Raw genomic sequence first — 17,166 nt, 5'->3', positions numbered from 1 at the left:
GGAGAGATCTTTCCTGGGTTATGATTTAAAAAATTAAGTAATTGTGTAATGTGTTTTAAAACCTGGTAGTCAGTATGCATGTGTTTTAAAATCTGGTAGTCAGTATGCTTTTAAATTAATAATTTTCATAACTTAAAGAAAAGAAGTTTTTAGCTTCATGTAAGGGAAAAAGAGAACATTCCTTGCATAAACTATCATGGTTTCAATTTTATTTAACTTGAGTGTAATCTCCCATAGTTAATTTATAAACTAAATTAACATTATATATACAAAATCTTTAGAGTAATGAAAATTGTAAGTTCACATTGGTGAAATTAGGCTAAAGGAAAAAGATTGTAGATGTGCTCTCTTAAATAAATAGAGTAAATTTCTTTGGTAATTGTAATTTAATAAGTTTATTTAAACATGAGGTGTCTAGTCAATGTGGTTATAGTCAATTATAAGGAGGTTGTAAAACATCTGCCAAACTGAAAATGTTTAAATAGTTCTAGTTCTAGAAGTCATTGTTAACTAAAACTTAGATTGGTATTGGTAGCAGAAATAACTTAATGATAATAAAACCTGTCTGAAGGCCACCGCAAAGTACATATTTAAGTAAATGGTAATAAAAAAGTTATCTTGATTCTATTGGAAATCTTCTGTTTTCATTTTAACAATGAAAAATAATATTTTTCTTCTATTACTAAAAGTACCTACTGTTATCTTCATAGTAAAATTGTGTAAGTGAACAGTCATTTGATATATGTGTTGCATTAAGCTGTTTAAAATATATATAAAAACAAAGAATAAACTTTAACATTGTCAAATTCTTGTGCATTCAAACCAGGCCTTGAATACATTACAGGTGGCCTCTCCATGTGAGTTATTGGCTAGGTTGGTCACTGACCCCTCAATTAAAATTATTTGCTATATCAACCTCTGGTTCTGCTCCTGAAGTCGATGGAAACTACGTTGCAGTTTCAAGCTCCTGCAGCAGCCAATAATGACTCGGTACAGCCAAGTGTACAATGGATATCGCCTCCAGACTGGCACTGTTCCATAGTGCCAGAGAGCACTATGCACCAGGATAGTAGAATACTGGAAAATCTCTCTAAGATCAAGGATGCTGCGACTTGCTCACTGCATTGAAGAACATGCTAAGTGGAGCCATGATACCAGGATACTGTAAGTGAAACCTAAACACAATTGGCATTATGGCCTGCTCTCATGGAGAGATAACATGTAAAGTATTACAAACCTGAAACTCAAAACTAATAATTGCAACTCCGAATCCTTATGCATTAAGTAATACATTAGTTAATATTAAGTGCTGTACTTTTATCCTGTACTAAATATATGCCTAATAATTATAACATTATCTTTTCTATTTTGGATCAAGTGCAGAAGTATATTAGACATGTTAAATTCCTGGTAAAATCATTTTCTAAACAGTCAATAAACATGTCTATAGAATAAGGTGGCAGTCTCAGCCAGTCTCAGTCAATTTCTATATTCTGCTGTACTCTGCTGTGTAGCAAAAGTGAGGTTTGCTTGCTGATGGTGAGTCACCTATTGAACAAGTCAAAATTGCTAGAAATTGTACAATGAAAACCAAGGTAAAAAAAATCTTTATTCTGTATTTCTGATCACTCCCACAGGTGAAAACTAAGAGAATTTCCAACTTAGTGTTCTAATCCTGAGTGAAGCCAGTTGCCCAAGGAGTGCCAGTTCACCAGGAGCATCTGACAGAGCGAATGAGTGCCAATCATTGAACAGCTTGGAATGTGTCTTCAGACAAAGCTAAGTGTCTGTTGCAATTTCTCTCTAAAGATGGATAACTTAAAAAAGAATATATATGCTGTTCCCACCAGCTTTTAAGGAGTGCCATCTTTATAGACACCTAACCTTGTCTACCTCTGTAATCCAATGTGTCCTCTTTTAAAAATGGGTATTCCAAATTTTTAATTAAGTTTGTTTCTTTCAGAGTGAACATCTTATTAACCATATGAAAACTTCATCCAACTTCATACAGAATGCCAAATCCATCTTCCTCCAGTTAGAATAAATTAAGAGTTTTACATCTTATTAGGCAATGACTACAGCCCATGGCCAGCAGGAAGCAGTTACAGAAAAGAGATCCATCTCCCTTCAGCACCCCTTTTAAATTAAAGGTGTAAACTCTTCAAGGGTAAAATAAAATTAATAGATGGATCTGGAACCTGACTGGAAATCCATGTGAGCACCAGTGGCTGCAGGATGACTGCAGGAGGCTCCCGCCCAAGGATTCTGCTGTCCAGAATGAAATCTTCTAAACTCTTAAAAACAGTCCTGGATGCTACACTAAAGATTGATAAATAATCAATCAAAACAACAAACAGCCATCCACCTCATAGCTCCAACAATAAGTATGCCAAAGCTTAGCAAGTTAAACTTTGGCAAAGGGGGGAAATGATGTGGGCTATGGGTGGCAGGCTCTTTGTCTTTTCAGAGATAATCTAAACTATCTATGACTTGTGGGTGTGGGATGATGAAAGGTTGCAGCCCTGCCCTTGATGAGCAGGAGACAATTTAACAATGCAAGGTCTATAAACTTTAAGTATTCAGGGGAAATGTAAAGCAAATATGCTAAAAGCTTATCGAATGCCTGAGGTCCATGCTAAAAGCTTACTAAGATGTGGAAATATATGCTAATTCAAGCCTATTGAGAACTGAAACAAAAGGACCATTTGGCCTTTCCTCTCTGTATAAAAGGGACTAAAAATTCTTGTTCGGGGCTCGGGATTCAAACAGAAAGTTCCTGAGTCTGGCCGTCCATCAATAAACCATTTTTCCTTCTCAAAATCATTCCTGAGTCCTGGCCTCTCTATACTCAAGTAATTGAACTTCTCTCAAATTCTACAACAATATGGCTATGGAAATTGGTGTAGAAATAACTATTAGCATTCGTGCTTTTTGTCCTTCTGGATATATAGCTACTAGCAGGATTGCTAAGTGATAAGGCAGTTCTATATTTAGCTTCCTGAGGATCCATAAAACTGTATCCTCTGTGGAGGACAGTTTAGTGTCCTCTGCTCTGTTTCCTTCAGGTTGCCATTGTGTAAGTCATGAAATGGTATCTTACTTTAGTTTTGATCTGTATTGCCCTAATAGCTAGTGATGTTCAGCATCTTATCATGTGCTTTTAGATCATATTTCCTCATTGACAAAATGTCTATTCAAGTCTTTTGCCCATATTTTAATTAGGTTGCTTGTCTTTCTGTCCTTTTATAACCTCTTTATATAGCAAGCATATAAAACCTTTGTTGGATATGTGATTCCTAAAGATTGTCTTCTGTGGTGTAGGCTGCCTTTTCCCCTTAACAAAATCTCCTGAAAAGCAAAAGTGTTTAATTTTGAGGAAGTCCAATATAACTATTTTTCTTTCATTGATTATGCTTTGGGTGGAGTCCAAAAAAACCACCACCTACCACAAGAACTTGAAAATGTTTCACTATGTCTTCTTCTAGGAGTTTTATGGTTAGAGATTTTAGAATTAGCTTCTTGACCTATTTTTGAGGTTATTTTTGTATAAGTTTTAAGATAAGGGTCCTCTTTCTTTCTTTGAGATATGGATATTGGATATCCACTTTTCCCAGCACAATGTGTTGAATAGACTGTTCTGACACAGTTGGGCTGGTTTGCTAGTCTTGTTAAAAAAACACTTGGCCATAGATATGAGGTTCTATTTTTGAAATTTTGTTAGGATTTCATCAATCTTTATGCAAGTATACACTCTAAATAATATACCTAAATAATATACTTTCAAGACTTGGAGTGTGTGTCTTCCAAATTCGTTCTTCTTTTTATAGATATTTTTGGCTATTCAGGGCTCTTTCCCTTCCCAGATAAATTTGATAATTGTCATTTCCAATTCTACAAAGAAAGTTTTGGAAATTTTATTGGATTGCATTAAATCTGTAGATCAGTATGAATACAAGTGATATCTTAATGATATTCAGTCTCCCAACCCATTAGTAGAAAATGTCCTTCCATTTATGTAAGTCTCCTTTAGTTTCTTTTACCAATATTCTGTAAGTCACTAAATACAGGCCCCTTATGTCCTTGTTTAAGTTTGTTCCTAAATATTTGATTCTTTCAGTTGCTATTTTAAAAGGAATTTTGTTCTTTTTCCTCAGTTTTGCTCATTAGTAGTGTATAGTAAATCTATTGGTTCTTTGCATATTAAGCATCAAGGCACTTTGCTGAAATAGCCTATTATTTCTGTTGTTTTGTTGTAGATTTTAATGGATTTTCTATATATAAGATTATATCATCCATGAAAAGCAAAATTTTTACTTCCTTTAGTATTTCTTTTTCTTGCCTAATTACTCTAACTAGAACTTCTACCACAATATTGAGTAACAGTGGAGACAAGGGGCATCCTTGTCTTCTTTTTCCCAATCTCAGTGGGAAAGCTTTCAGTCATCCACCACTGACTGCAATATTTTTCATGGGATTTTCCAATATGCACTTTATCATATGGAGAAATTTTCCTGCTATTCCTTTCTTTCAGAGTGTTTTCATAAAGAAAGGATGTGGCATTTTGTCTGTGCCTTTTCTGCATCAAATGAGATGATCTTGTGATTTTTTCATATTCATTTTATTATTTTGGTATATTACATGGATTGACTATCTTATATTGAACCACTCTTTCATTCCAGGTATAAAACCCATTTCATCATGATGAATAATTTTCTAATGTGCTTTGGAATTCAGTTACAAAATATTTTGGTTGAGGATTTTTCATCTTCATTTATTAGAGAAACTGGTCTATAATTTTCCTTTTTCATAATATCCCTGTGTGACTTTGGTATTAAAGTGATGTTGGCTTCATTGAATGAGTTTGTTACCATTCCATTTTGTTCAAATTTTAGGAAGAGTTTGAGGAAGATTGGTATTAAACTTCTTTAAATAATTTGTAGAAATCTCTTGAGAAGCCATCTGGTAATGGTCTTTCATTCTGGGGAGGTAGTTGATGACTCTATCAATTTCTTTACTTTTGGTTGGTTTGTTGAAGTCTTCAATTTTTTTCTGGAGTCAGTGTGGGTTGCTTATGTGTTTCTAAGAATTTGTCCATTTCATCAATATTGTCAACTTTTTTGGTGTACTGCTGTTAATAGTATCCTTTTATCATCCTGTTTGTTTTTGTTGTCAGTAATCATGTCCCATTTCTCATTTCTGATTTTATTTATTTGCATCTTCTCATTTTTTAAATTTTTAGTCTAGCTGAGAATTTATCAATTTTTTTGATCCTCTCAAAGAACATGCTTTTGGTTCTATTGATTTTAATTCTATATTTTATTTCTGCTTTAATCCTTATTGTTTCTTTCTTTCTGCTTGCTTTTGGATTAGTTTACTGTTCTTTTCCTAGTTCTTCCAGGTGTCCAGTTAGGTCTTTGATTGTAACTCTTTCTCACTTTTAATATAAGTATTTAGAGTTATCAATTTCCCTCTCAGCACTGCTGAGATAGATCTTGCAATTTCTCCTTTGAAACACTAAGTATTTAAATGTATGGTTGAGTCACCATATATTTGTGAATTTCTACTTTTTCCTCCCATTATTAATTTCCAACTTTATTCTATTGTGATCAGAGAGTGCTTTCTATAATTTCAATCTTTCCAAATTTATGCAGATCTGACTTAAGTCCCAACATAAGGCCTATTAGGAAGAAAAATACATGAGCACTTGCAAGGAATATATATATATATATATGTGTGTGTGTGTGTGTATATATACATTCACAAATATTTGGGGGTGTAATGTAATACTAATGTCTGTTAGGTCTAGTTCATTTATCATATTTGTCACGCTCTCTGTTTCCTTACTTTCCCTCTGGCCAGATGTCCTACCCATTGCTGATAGTAGTGTGACCTCTCCAACCATTACTGTAGAGACATATATCCCTTCCTTCAGTTTTGCCAGTGTGTGCCTCATGTGTGGGCACATAAGTTAGATGAATAATATTTATTATTGTTATTTCTTCTTGGTAATTGCCCCTTTTATTATATATAGTGACTTCTTCATCTCTTTTAACAGTTTTCTTTTAAAATCTATTTTTCTGAAATTAGCAATGCTACTCCAGATCTTTTTCATTACTATTTGCACAGAATATTTCTTTCCATACTTTTACTTTCAGTCTGATTGTGTCCTTGTGTCTAAGTTGAGTCTCTTGTAGACAACAAACAGATGACTCATATTTTTATCCATTCTGTCATTCTACATCTTTTGATTTGGGAGTTGTAATAGTGTGCCAGAGGGGTGCCAATTTCTGCTATCCTGTTAATTAGCTCTACAAAGAGATCGTAATAGACGAATGGTTTGGTTTAAATTGTCAGTCCCAGTTTTCCATGGTAGTGGTTATGTTTAAGACAGTTAGGAGGGGGAAAAGAAGACATTTCCCCTTTAGTAATTGTATAGGGAGAAATTAGAGGAAATGAAAACAAATAAGATTTCTTAAGGGGTGTCTGGCTTTCCTTCCCCCTAGCAATAGGTGTTGGGTCTTGAGTTACAGGAAACAGCTGGCTTTGACACAGACTTTGACACAGTCTCTGGAGGATGTATTTCAGGCCATCCAGTGACTGATCCTCACATGTCCCATCAGGTTCCTCTGGTGAGTTGGCACTTCCCTGACAAACTGGCTTCACTCAGGTTAAGTGCCCCCAGCTGGGCAATTCCTTCACCTTCAACAGCATTCTCTGGTGGGGGTCAGGGAGCACCACTAATTTATTTTCTCTAGGCAATGGTTAACAAAATGAGATGGAGAACGCTGGATTCCTCTAGATTCTTGGCTATTTTGCATAAATGAATTTAGGAACACACCAGTTTAGTTAGGTCAGTAAAAAGAATTTATTGGGGAATGGGGAAAAGAACAGAGCTTGCTAATAAATGGGGGAGAAAGATGGAAATACAAACCAAGAGTTGGTTCAGGTTTATCTAGGCAAAGATGCTTAAAAAAAAAAACTTTTTATAAAAGATTTATTTATTTATCCCCCTTTGTGTCAGCTTTCTGTGTCCATTCCCTCTGTGTTCTACTGTGTCTGCTTTTCTTCACTTTAAGTAGTGCCAAGAATGGATCCTGGGACCTTCTGGAGAAGGTCTTGTGCCACCTCAGCTTCCTGGTCTGCTGCATCTTTTATTGTCTCTCCTCTGTGTCTCTTTTTATTGCATCATCTTACTTGCCAGCTCTCCACTCTGGCAACTTGGTGCATGGGCCAGCTCTCTGCATGGGTCAGCACTCCACATGGGCCAGCTCTCCATGTGAGCTAGCTTGCCTTCACCAGGAGGCACCAGGAATCAAACCCTGTACCTCCCATATGGTAGACAGGAGCCCAATTGCTTGAACCACATCTGCTTCCCCCTAATACGTTTTAAAATTGGAAAATGTGACTCCTCCAACTGCATTGATCTATTTCAAGATGGTCTTGCCTATTTGGAAACCCTTATCCTTCCATATAAATTTTTGATTGGCTCTTCCATTTTTGAAAAGAAGGTTGTTGGTGTTGATTGGGAATATGTTACTCTAAAAATTGCTCTGGGCAGCATTAACAACAATATTTTGTCTTCCAATGCATGAACACAGAAATTCCTTCCATTTATTTAGGTCTTCTTTGATTTCTTTTAGTGATGTTTTACATTTTTCTGTATACAAATCTTTTAAACTTTGGTTAGATTTATTCCTAGGTATTTCCTCAGTGAATAAAAGCCAGTCTGTTCATGATGAGGGGGATTTTTCATCTGTTTTCTGAGAAGATTGTTCTTAGACAGGGAGCACAAAACATTTCATTTTCTGGACTATTCCTATGGGATTAATTCTTTACTTTCTCATTGAATACTTTAGCAAGACTTATGCAAGTTTCCAATTGAAGCATTCTGCAGTATCTTTTACTGATTCAGGGTTGTTTTTATGTAAAATTCTTATAGATTCAAAGAGATTTGGAAAACATATACAATTGTGACTCAAATATACAAATCATTGGGATCTTTCAGTAAGATAGGTTGGGGACATACCAGTGCCAGGTGAGCCACATTGGAGCCCAAAGAGAAAGGGCACATGGGTGCCCCTGATTACATGTTTTTTTAAAAAGATAGGTTTTATTTATTTCTCTCCCCACCCCCCTGCAGTTTTGCACTCACTGCTTGTGTTCCTTTTTTAAAGGAGGCACCAGGAGCTGAATCAGGGACCTCTCATGTGGGAATGAGGGACCCAATTGCTTGAACCACTTCTGTTCCCTGTTTGTGTCTTTCATTGTGTTTCCTTGTTGCATTATCATCTTTTTGCAACATCATCTTGTTCTGTTGACATCCTGTCATCTTGTTGCATTGTCACCTCACCATGCCAGCCCATCACTTCAGTTTGCTGTCTTGCTTGTCTTCTTTAGGAAGCACTGGGAATCAAACCCAGGACTTCCCATGTTGTAGGTGGACACCCAAGGGCTTGAGCCACATCTGGTTCCCTAGATGGCTTTATTAAGTTTTAATGTGCAATAATTCTTGGAACATTAAAGTAGTGAAAACTATTTAAAATTAAGAAGTATATGGAATTTTAAAAAATATTTTAATTGTAAAATTTTATACAATATTTTAATATTTATTTCTCAAATTTAGCAAAAATGAATCTTTCAAAAGTATTTTCATATTTACTATGAGGCTCATTTCATTTTCAATTGGCATGATTCCAATGTATAACAATTTCTCATGAACCAGTAGTGGTGTTAAATAAATTTATATTTTTACTTCTAACACATATGTGTTAATAAGTTTTTGTTAGTGTTACCTTCCTAAAATGTGTTTTCCAGGCTCCCCTTCTTTAATGCATTTCATAAAAGGTTTGTAGTTTTCAAGTTATAAATCTTCCACCTCTTTGGTTGAATTTCTTCCTAAGTATTTTTTTTTTCTTTTTGATGCTGTTGTAAAATAAATAGCTTTTCAAATTTCCTTTTTATATTATTTGTTGCTATTGTACAGAAATACAGTAGATTTTTGTGCAACTTTACTGATAATGTTTATTAGCTCTAAAAGTATTTTTGTGAATGCTACAGGATTTTTTATATATAAATCATGTCATCTTCAAGTAGCAGTACTCTTGTTTCTCCCTTCCTCATTTGGATGTCTATTCTATTTTCCTAGATTAATTCCTCTGTCTGGTTTATCCAGGACAATGATGTAAAGCAGTGATGAAATGTGTCATCTTTGGTTTGTTTCTAATCCTATTAGGAAAGCTTTCAGTCTTTCCCAACTAAGATGCTAAATATGTATTCCTGCTTTGGTTTGCTTTTTGTTTGTTTTTAATCATGAATGGTTATTTATTTTGTCAAAAATTTTTCTGTGGCAATCAATGTGAGCGAATTTTTTTCTTTATTGAATTAACTGTGTTATTTTGTATTTTTAATAAAAGTTTAACAATTTATTAGAGAAGTTTTAACTTACAGACAAATCACACATAAATTACAGAATTCCCATTAACAGATTTTCCTATTAACACTTTGCATTAATGTGGCAATTTCATTTAATTTTATGAAATCCTGTTATGAGAATTATATGGTTAACTGTAGTCTATAGTTTATGTTAGGATTCACTGTTTCTATTGTATAATTCTATGATTCTTCTAGTAACATATATACAACCTAAAATGTTAATTTTAAGACTTTCCAATATAAATTCAATGGTGTTATTTACATTCACAATATTGTCACTACCATCAACCACCCGAATTTTTCCTGCACCCCAAATAGAAACTGTATACCAATTTAAAATGAGTCCTATTCCCTACAATTGCCCTGACCCAGGTAACCTAGATTCTAGTTTCCCACAATAGAATTTATTTTTCAGAGCAATTTTACTTCTATGGAAAAAGCATTTAGAAAGTATAATTACTTCTGATATCCTCCCTCTACACCCTCTGCCCACAGTTGTCTTTATATCAACATCTTGCATTAATGTGATAGATTTTTACCATTGATGAATCAATAATGATGCATTTTTATCAGTGAAAGTCCATAGGTTATACTAGCAATTACTCTTTGTGTTGTATTGTTCTATGGGTTTTGACAAATTTGTAAGGTTTTGTGTCTATTACAGTACCTTACAGAATAGTTTCACTCACTTAAAAGTGCCAGTGCTCCACCAATTCACCCTTTCCTCCCTCCCCGTGAAACCCTGGCAATGTTGAATTTTTTATTGATGCTGTAGTATTGTCTTTTCCAGAATATCATAGATGATATGTAGGCTTTTCTAACTTTTTTCACATATTCATATGAATTTAAGATTTCTCTATGCTTTTTCATGAGTTGATAGCTAATATTTTTTGGTCAATGCAAAACACTCCATTCTATGGATGTATCACACACTGTTGATCCATGCATCTATTGAAGGGTGTATTGATTACTTTCAATTTTTGGCAATTTTGAATATGCTGTTATAAACAATTTGTGCAGGTTTTTGTGTGGATATACATTTTCAACTAATTTGTGTAAATAAGCCATATTCATGCTGGATTTTGTGACAAGACTATATTTAGCTTTTTAAAAAACTGGCAATCTCTCTTTCAAAATTATCGTACTGTTTTGCTTTCCCACAAGCAATGAATGATTTTGTTCTCAGCGACTTCACCAGCATTTGAAGTTGTCAGCTTTTGGGGTTCCAATCCTTCAAATAGCTGTGTAGTGGTATCTCAGTTTTAAAATTTGTATTTCCCTAATGACACGGTGTTGCAAATCCTTTCATATGCTTCTATGTATTCTGTATATCTTTTTTTAAGATTTAGTATTTATTTAGTTAGTTATTTTATGTATTTTTGTATTTATTTATTTATTTATTTCTCACCCCACCCTAGTTGTCTGTTCTCTGTGTCTATTTACTGCGTGTTCTTCTTTGTCCACTGCTATTGTTGTCAGCGGCATAGGAATCTGTGTTTCTTTTTGTTGCGTCATCTTGTTCTGTGAGCTCTCCTTGGGTGCAGCGCCATTCCTGGGCAGGCTGCACTTTGTTTCACACTGGGCAGCTCTCCTTACAGGGTGCACTCCTTGCACGTATGGCTCCCCTACGTGGGAACACCCCTGTGTGTGGCAGGGCACTCCTTGCATGCATCAGCACTGTGCGTGGGTCAGCTCCACACAGGTCAAAAAGGCCTGGGGTTTGAACGGTGGACCTCCCATGTGATAGACAGACGCCCTAACCATTGGGCGAAGTATGCTTCCCAGTATATCTTTTTTGGTGAGGTGCCTGTGCAGATTTTTTCTCCATTTTTTATTGGATTGTTTGTTTTCTTATTGTTGACTTTTAAATATTCCTTGTATATGTTGGATGTTTTTTTAATCAGATACATGGTTTGCTTATACTTTCTCCTAGTTTTTAGTTTATCTTTTCATTTTCTTAATAGTGACTTTTGCAGAATACAGTTTTTAAAATTTTTAATGAAATCCAATATATCATACATTCTTTCAATATATAATGCTTTTGATATTGTGCATAAAAAATCATTGCTTAGCCCAAGGCCACCTAGGTTTTCACCAATATTTAATATTATAAAATTGTATATTTTAGCATTTTATTTTAGATGTATGCTGCATTTTAAGTTTGTTTTAAAGAAATGTATATAGTGTTTGTCTGTATTCTTTCTGCATTTGGTTTTCCAATTTTTCTAGCAAAATATGTTGCAAAGACTGTCCTTATATCTTGGTATTGCCTTTGCTCCTTTATCATAGATTAGTTGACTCTTAACTATATACATGTGGATATACTTCTTTTCTTTTTATTCTTTCCAATTATCTTCTTCTCCATTTTTTCACCATTACCACACAGTTTTAATCACAATAGCTTTATAATAGGTTTGGTGTTTTTTTTCTGGAAAGCCATGTTTGTTTTTTTAAGTCTCCCATAGCTTTATTTATTTTATTTATTTTATTTTTTTGTCTTTTTTTAAAATATTACATTAAAAAAATATGAGGTCCCCATATACCCCCCACCCCCCTATGCACACTCCTCCCCCAATAACAACAATCTCCTCCATCATCAAGAGACATTCATTGCATTTGGTGAATACATCACTGAGCACTGCTGCACCTCACGGTCAACGGTCCACGTCATAGCCCACACTCTCCCACAATCCACCCAGTGGACGATGGGAGGACATTCAATGTGTGGTAACTGTCCCTGCAGCACCACCGAAGAAAACTCAAGTCCCAAGAACACCGCCACATCTCATCTCTTCCTCCCACTCCCTACCCCCAGGAGCCACAGTGGTCACTTTCACCACACCAATGCCACATTATTTTTTGAATGTTAATCACAATAGTTCATGAATAGGTTATCAGTAAGTCCATTCTAATCCATACTCTATTCCTCCATCCTGTGAACCTTGGAATGCTTGTGTCCACTCCACATCTATATCAAGAGGGGGCTTAGATTCCACATGGATACTGGATACAATTCTCCTGCTTTCAGTTGTAGGCGCTCTTGGCTCCCTGGTGTGGTGGTTGACCTTCTTCACCTCCATGTTAACTGAGTGGGGTAAGTCCAATAAACCAGAGTGTAGGAGCTGAAGTCTGTTAAGGGTCAGGGCCTGGCTATCACATGGTCAGTCCAGAGATTCAGGTCCCCTATGTATACATTAAACCCCAGCACCAACTACAGTTCTGATAAAAGTAACAAGAGAGACTTGTGAACAAAGATCACATCTGAGTCCAGCTGCATCACACAGAAACACCAACTCCAAAGTAGGGCCAACTGACATGGCACTGAACTCCATGTGCCATTACCATAGAAGCTGTGGGTCTCTGTAGCCCTCAGAAAAACCAATACCTGGGGTTGTATCTACTTTATCTGTCTCTGGGACTCTGCTCAGTTGTGCATAAGTGCAACCCCTCTGATAACCTCTCGGCTCTTCTTGGAGACTCATAGCCATATAAACTCATTTGTCCTTTCCATTTCCCCCTTTTCTTCAGGTCAAAAAGCATTTTTATCTCCTTGTATTATATGTAGATTGAGATATTTTGCTGGTCCGAGTTGACCCTTTAATTCAAGGTCATTTTCTAGTTACATCATCAGCTGGTACTTGGTAGTAATCCCTCAGTGCCAGGGAGGCTCATACCCAGGAGTCATGTCCCATGCTGGGGGGAAGGCAACACACTTACATGCTGAGTTTGGTTTCAACTCTGGCCACATATAAGCAACACAGAGGCTCTCAGGAGGTAAAACTTAGGCAACCTGCAGCTCTAGGCCTTGTTCTTATTTCAGGTGCACAGGCTCACAAGCATAGCCATTAGTATCAAGGGCTCATGGTTAGACCTTCCTACTTCTTTGATCTTTGCCATTGACTTGGGGGATTGTTGCTGTTCCTTTAGGGACTGTGATAGAGCTCCCCTTGCTAGGAACTCAACACTCCCTCAGTAGTTGTTTTTAATTGTAGCCATTATGAAAATATCCAACCATTTTTATGTACCCTGGATATATGTCCTGTAGAACTCTCTGCCAACCATGTGCCCCTGTCAATAACATCCCACACAAGTATCCCTACACTGCCATTGTTGAACCTCTCTGTGATCCAAAACTTCAAAAGTGAAGCCCAATATATTGCCAGGTTCCATTAATAGTAAAATGGAATATAGTGATGGGTTTAAAGGTTAGAGAATACATACTAATTTAGAAAAATTAAGGCAAAAATAAATTGGGGTATCAAAAAATTAAAAAATACAAAAGCTTTGTTTTTGATATTTTGCCTTCCATCACTGCAAAAGTGTTGCCCTGTATGCAAATTGGCAAGGCAACTACTTCCATATTTTCCTCAGTGTCTACGTCCTTTTTCTTTTTTTTTCTAATTATTAAGCTTATCTACACAAAAGTTTTAGATCACAGTAATTCATATACACAATATACAGTACTCTCACATATCCAATATAAACCCTTTTCCCTTCCATAGCAATAATCTTTTTACATATTCATACTGTATTTACTGAAACTGATGTACAGATATTGAGACAATAGCTTTCAAACAAGGTAACATTTGTGTTTACATTGTGTTTTATGTTTTAGACTATACAGTTTTCTAAATTTTTAGTTATCTTATGTTTTACATTATGATTTACATTTTAGCCTATCAGCCCCTATAAATTTTTGGTATAATTTTACATGTCTTTTATCCATCCTTGTGTACTCTTGTGGAACACTTCTATTGCCCACACAGTTACATTGGTTCCATCTACTCAATACCTCTTTCCCCCTCCCCTTAGAGCCCACAGTGACAGTCAATCTTCATTGCTTGAAGGGCCATGTTCAGAGATACTTGCAACAGGGTTGAGAGTTTGACATGCTCAACTGCCCTAATGTCCTGGGAGCCACCATTTCTCTCGAGAGATACAATTTCCTCTATTTGAGAACATCAGTCCTCCCCATGATGTGGGTATACCTTCATTCTCATTAGATGGGTCTCTATCCAATGTTATAACCCACTATGGCAAAATGAACACTCACACACTCCCTAGGAGCCTGTCCTGCATTGGATTATCCCTTTAAGCATCTTAAACAGATAACCTTCCTTATTATATTTTTGAAAATGTTTTCTCAGCATTATACTCTCAACCAAATACCTGACAATCTCCTATGTTCATATGTTGCTCTACCCTCCCCCAAATTTCTTGGGCAATATTACCCAGCCTCCCATCTCTAGCCCCCCTCAGGCCCACAAAGCTCCACCCAAAGGTAACCCTATGCCCCCATTTTATCACTTCCTTGTACAAATACTTATCGCCTGCTTATCATAGATTTCACTCATGCAGGTGTCAGCTTACATCGTACCTCTTCTCACACCAATTTCCTTGAAGCCTATCATCCAGTCTCTACCTTTCTGAGGCAGCTTGGGTTACTTATTTCATATCATCAAGGTCATGTAGTATTTGTCCTTCAATGACTGGATTGCTTCACTAAACATAAGGTTCTCAAGATTAATCCATGTTATCATGTGTTTTTGTAAAGTATTCGTTCTTAAAGCTGAGTCGTATTCCATTGTATGTATACACCACATTTTATTTATCCATTCATGTGTTGATGGGCATTTCGGTTGATTCCAACTTTTGGCGATAGTGAACAATGCAGCTATCAACAGTGGTGTGCATATATCAGTTTGTGTCCTTGTTGTCATTTCTACTGGGTACATAACCAGCAGTGGAATTGCTAGAGCATATGGCAAATCTATGGCTAGATTTTTGAGAAACCACCAAACTGTCCTCCAGAATGGCTGGATCCTTCTGCATTCCCACCAGCAGTGGATGAGTGTTCCCATTCCTCCACATACTCTACAGCATTGTAGTCTTCTGTTTTTTTCATAGGTGCCAATCTTAGGGAAGTAAGATGGTATCTGATTGTAGTTTTAATTTGCATTTCCTTGATAGCTAGAAATTTGGAGCATTTTTTCATGTGCTTTTTAGGCAATTGTATTTCTTCTTTGGAAAACGTCTGTTTAAATCTTTTCCCCATTTCTTTTTCTTTTTCCTTTTTTTTTAAAATTTATTTTTTTAATTCATTTTTAAAAAAAATATTACATCAAAAAATATGAGGTCCCATTCAACCCCACCACCCCCAACCCCCACTGCCCCCACAGCAACACTCTCTCCCATCATCATGACACATCCATTGCACCTCGTAAGTACATCTCCAGGCATCGCTGCACCCCATAGTCAATGGTCCACATCACAGCCCACACTCTCCCACGTTCCATCCAGTGGGCCCCAGGGGGATCTACAATGTCCCGTAGTTGTCTGTGAAGCACCACCCAGGACAACTCCACGTCCCAAAAACACCTCACCATCTCATCTCTTCCCCCCACTCCCCACACCCAGCAGCCACCGTGGCCACCCTTCCCACACCAATGCCACACCTTCTCTGTGGACATTGGATTGGTTGTGTCCACTGCACATCCATGTCAAGTGGGGGCTTAGATTCCACATGGATACCGGATGCAATCCTCCCGCTTCCAGCCGCAGGCACTCCAGGCTCCATGGCGTGGTGGTTGACCCTCTTCAACTCCATGTCAGCTGAGTGGGGTAAGTCCAACAAATCAGAGTGTAGGAACTGAAGTCTGTTGAGGCCCAGGGCAAGGCTATCACATTGTCAGTCTAGAGATTCAAATCCCCTAAATATATCTTAAACCCCAGCACCAATTACAATTCCAGTAAAGTAGCATGAAAGTCTTGTGAAAAGAGATCCCATCTGAGTCCAGTTCCATCATGCAGAAACACCAGCTCCAAAGAAGGGCCATCTGATATGGCAGTGAACCCCATCTGCCATGACTCTGATATGGCAGTGAACCCCATCTGCCATGACCATAGAACCCGTGTGTCTCTTTATCCCTCAAAAGAACCAATACCTGGGGTTGTATCTACTTTATCTGTCTCTTAGACTCTGCTCAGTTGTGCATAAGGGCAATCCTTCTGACAACCTTCAGACTCTTTTTTAGAGACTCGTAGCCCTATAAACTCATTTCTCCTTTCCATTTCCCCCTTACATTAGGTCAAACAGCATTTTGAAGTCATGTTATTATATGTAGACAGGGATATTCTGCTGATCCGCATCGAACCTTTAATTCAATGTCATTTTCTAGTTGCATCTTCAGCTGGTATTTGGTAGTGATCCCTCGGTGCCAGGGAGGCTCATCCCCAGGTGTCATGTCCCACACTGGGGAGAATGCACTGCATCTACATGCTGAGTTTGGCTTCGAGAGTGGCCATATTTGAGTAACATGAAGGCTGTCAGGAGGAAACTCCCAGGCACAATGCTGCTCTAGGTCTTGTTCTTATTGCAGGTGTATAGGCTCACAAGCATAGCCATTAGTATCAGGAGCCCACTGTTGGACCCTCATTCCTTCCTGGTTCTTACCATTGCACCTGGGGGACTGTCGCTGCTCCCCTAGGGACCACGACAGAGCCCCCCCAGCCAGGAACCCAGTACCCCCCCAGCTGTTGTTTTTAATTGTTTCCACTATGAGTGTATCTAAACATTACCATGCACCCTGGACATATGCCCTGTATAACTCCCTGTCAGCCATATATAGCCTGTCAATAACATCCCATACCAGTATTCCTCCACTGCCATTGTTGAACCACTCTGTGATCCAAATCTTCCTGTAAAGTGAATCCCAATATAATGTCAGTTTCCCT

Source organism: Dasypus novemcinctus, chromosome 13 (assembly GCF_030445035.2).
Source record: "Dasypus novemcinctus isolate mDasNov1 chromosome 13, mDasNov1.1.hap2, whole genome shotgun sequence".
In the NCBI taxonomy this organism is placed as follows: domain Eukaryota; kingdom Metazoa; phylum Chordata; class Mammalia; order Cingulata; family Dasypodidae; genus Dasypus; species Dasypus novemcinctus.
Note: the sequence above shows the minus strand (reverse complement) of the source record.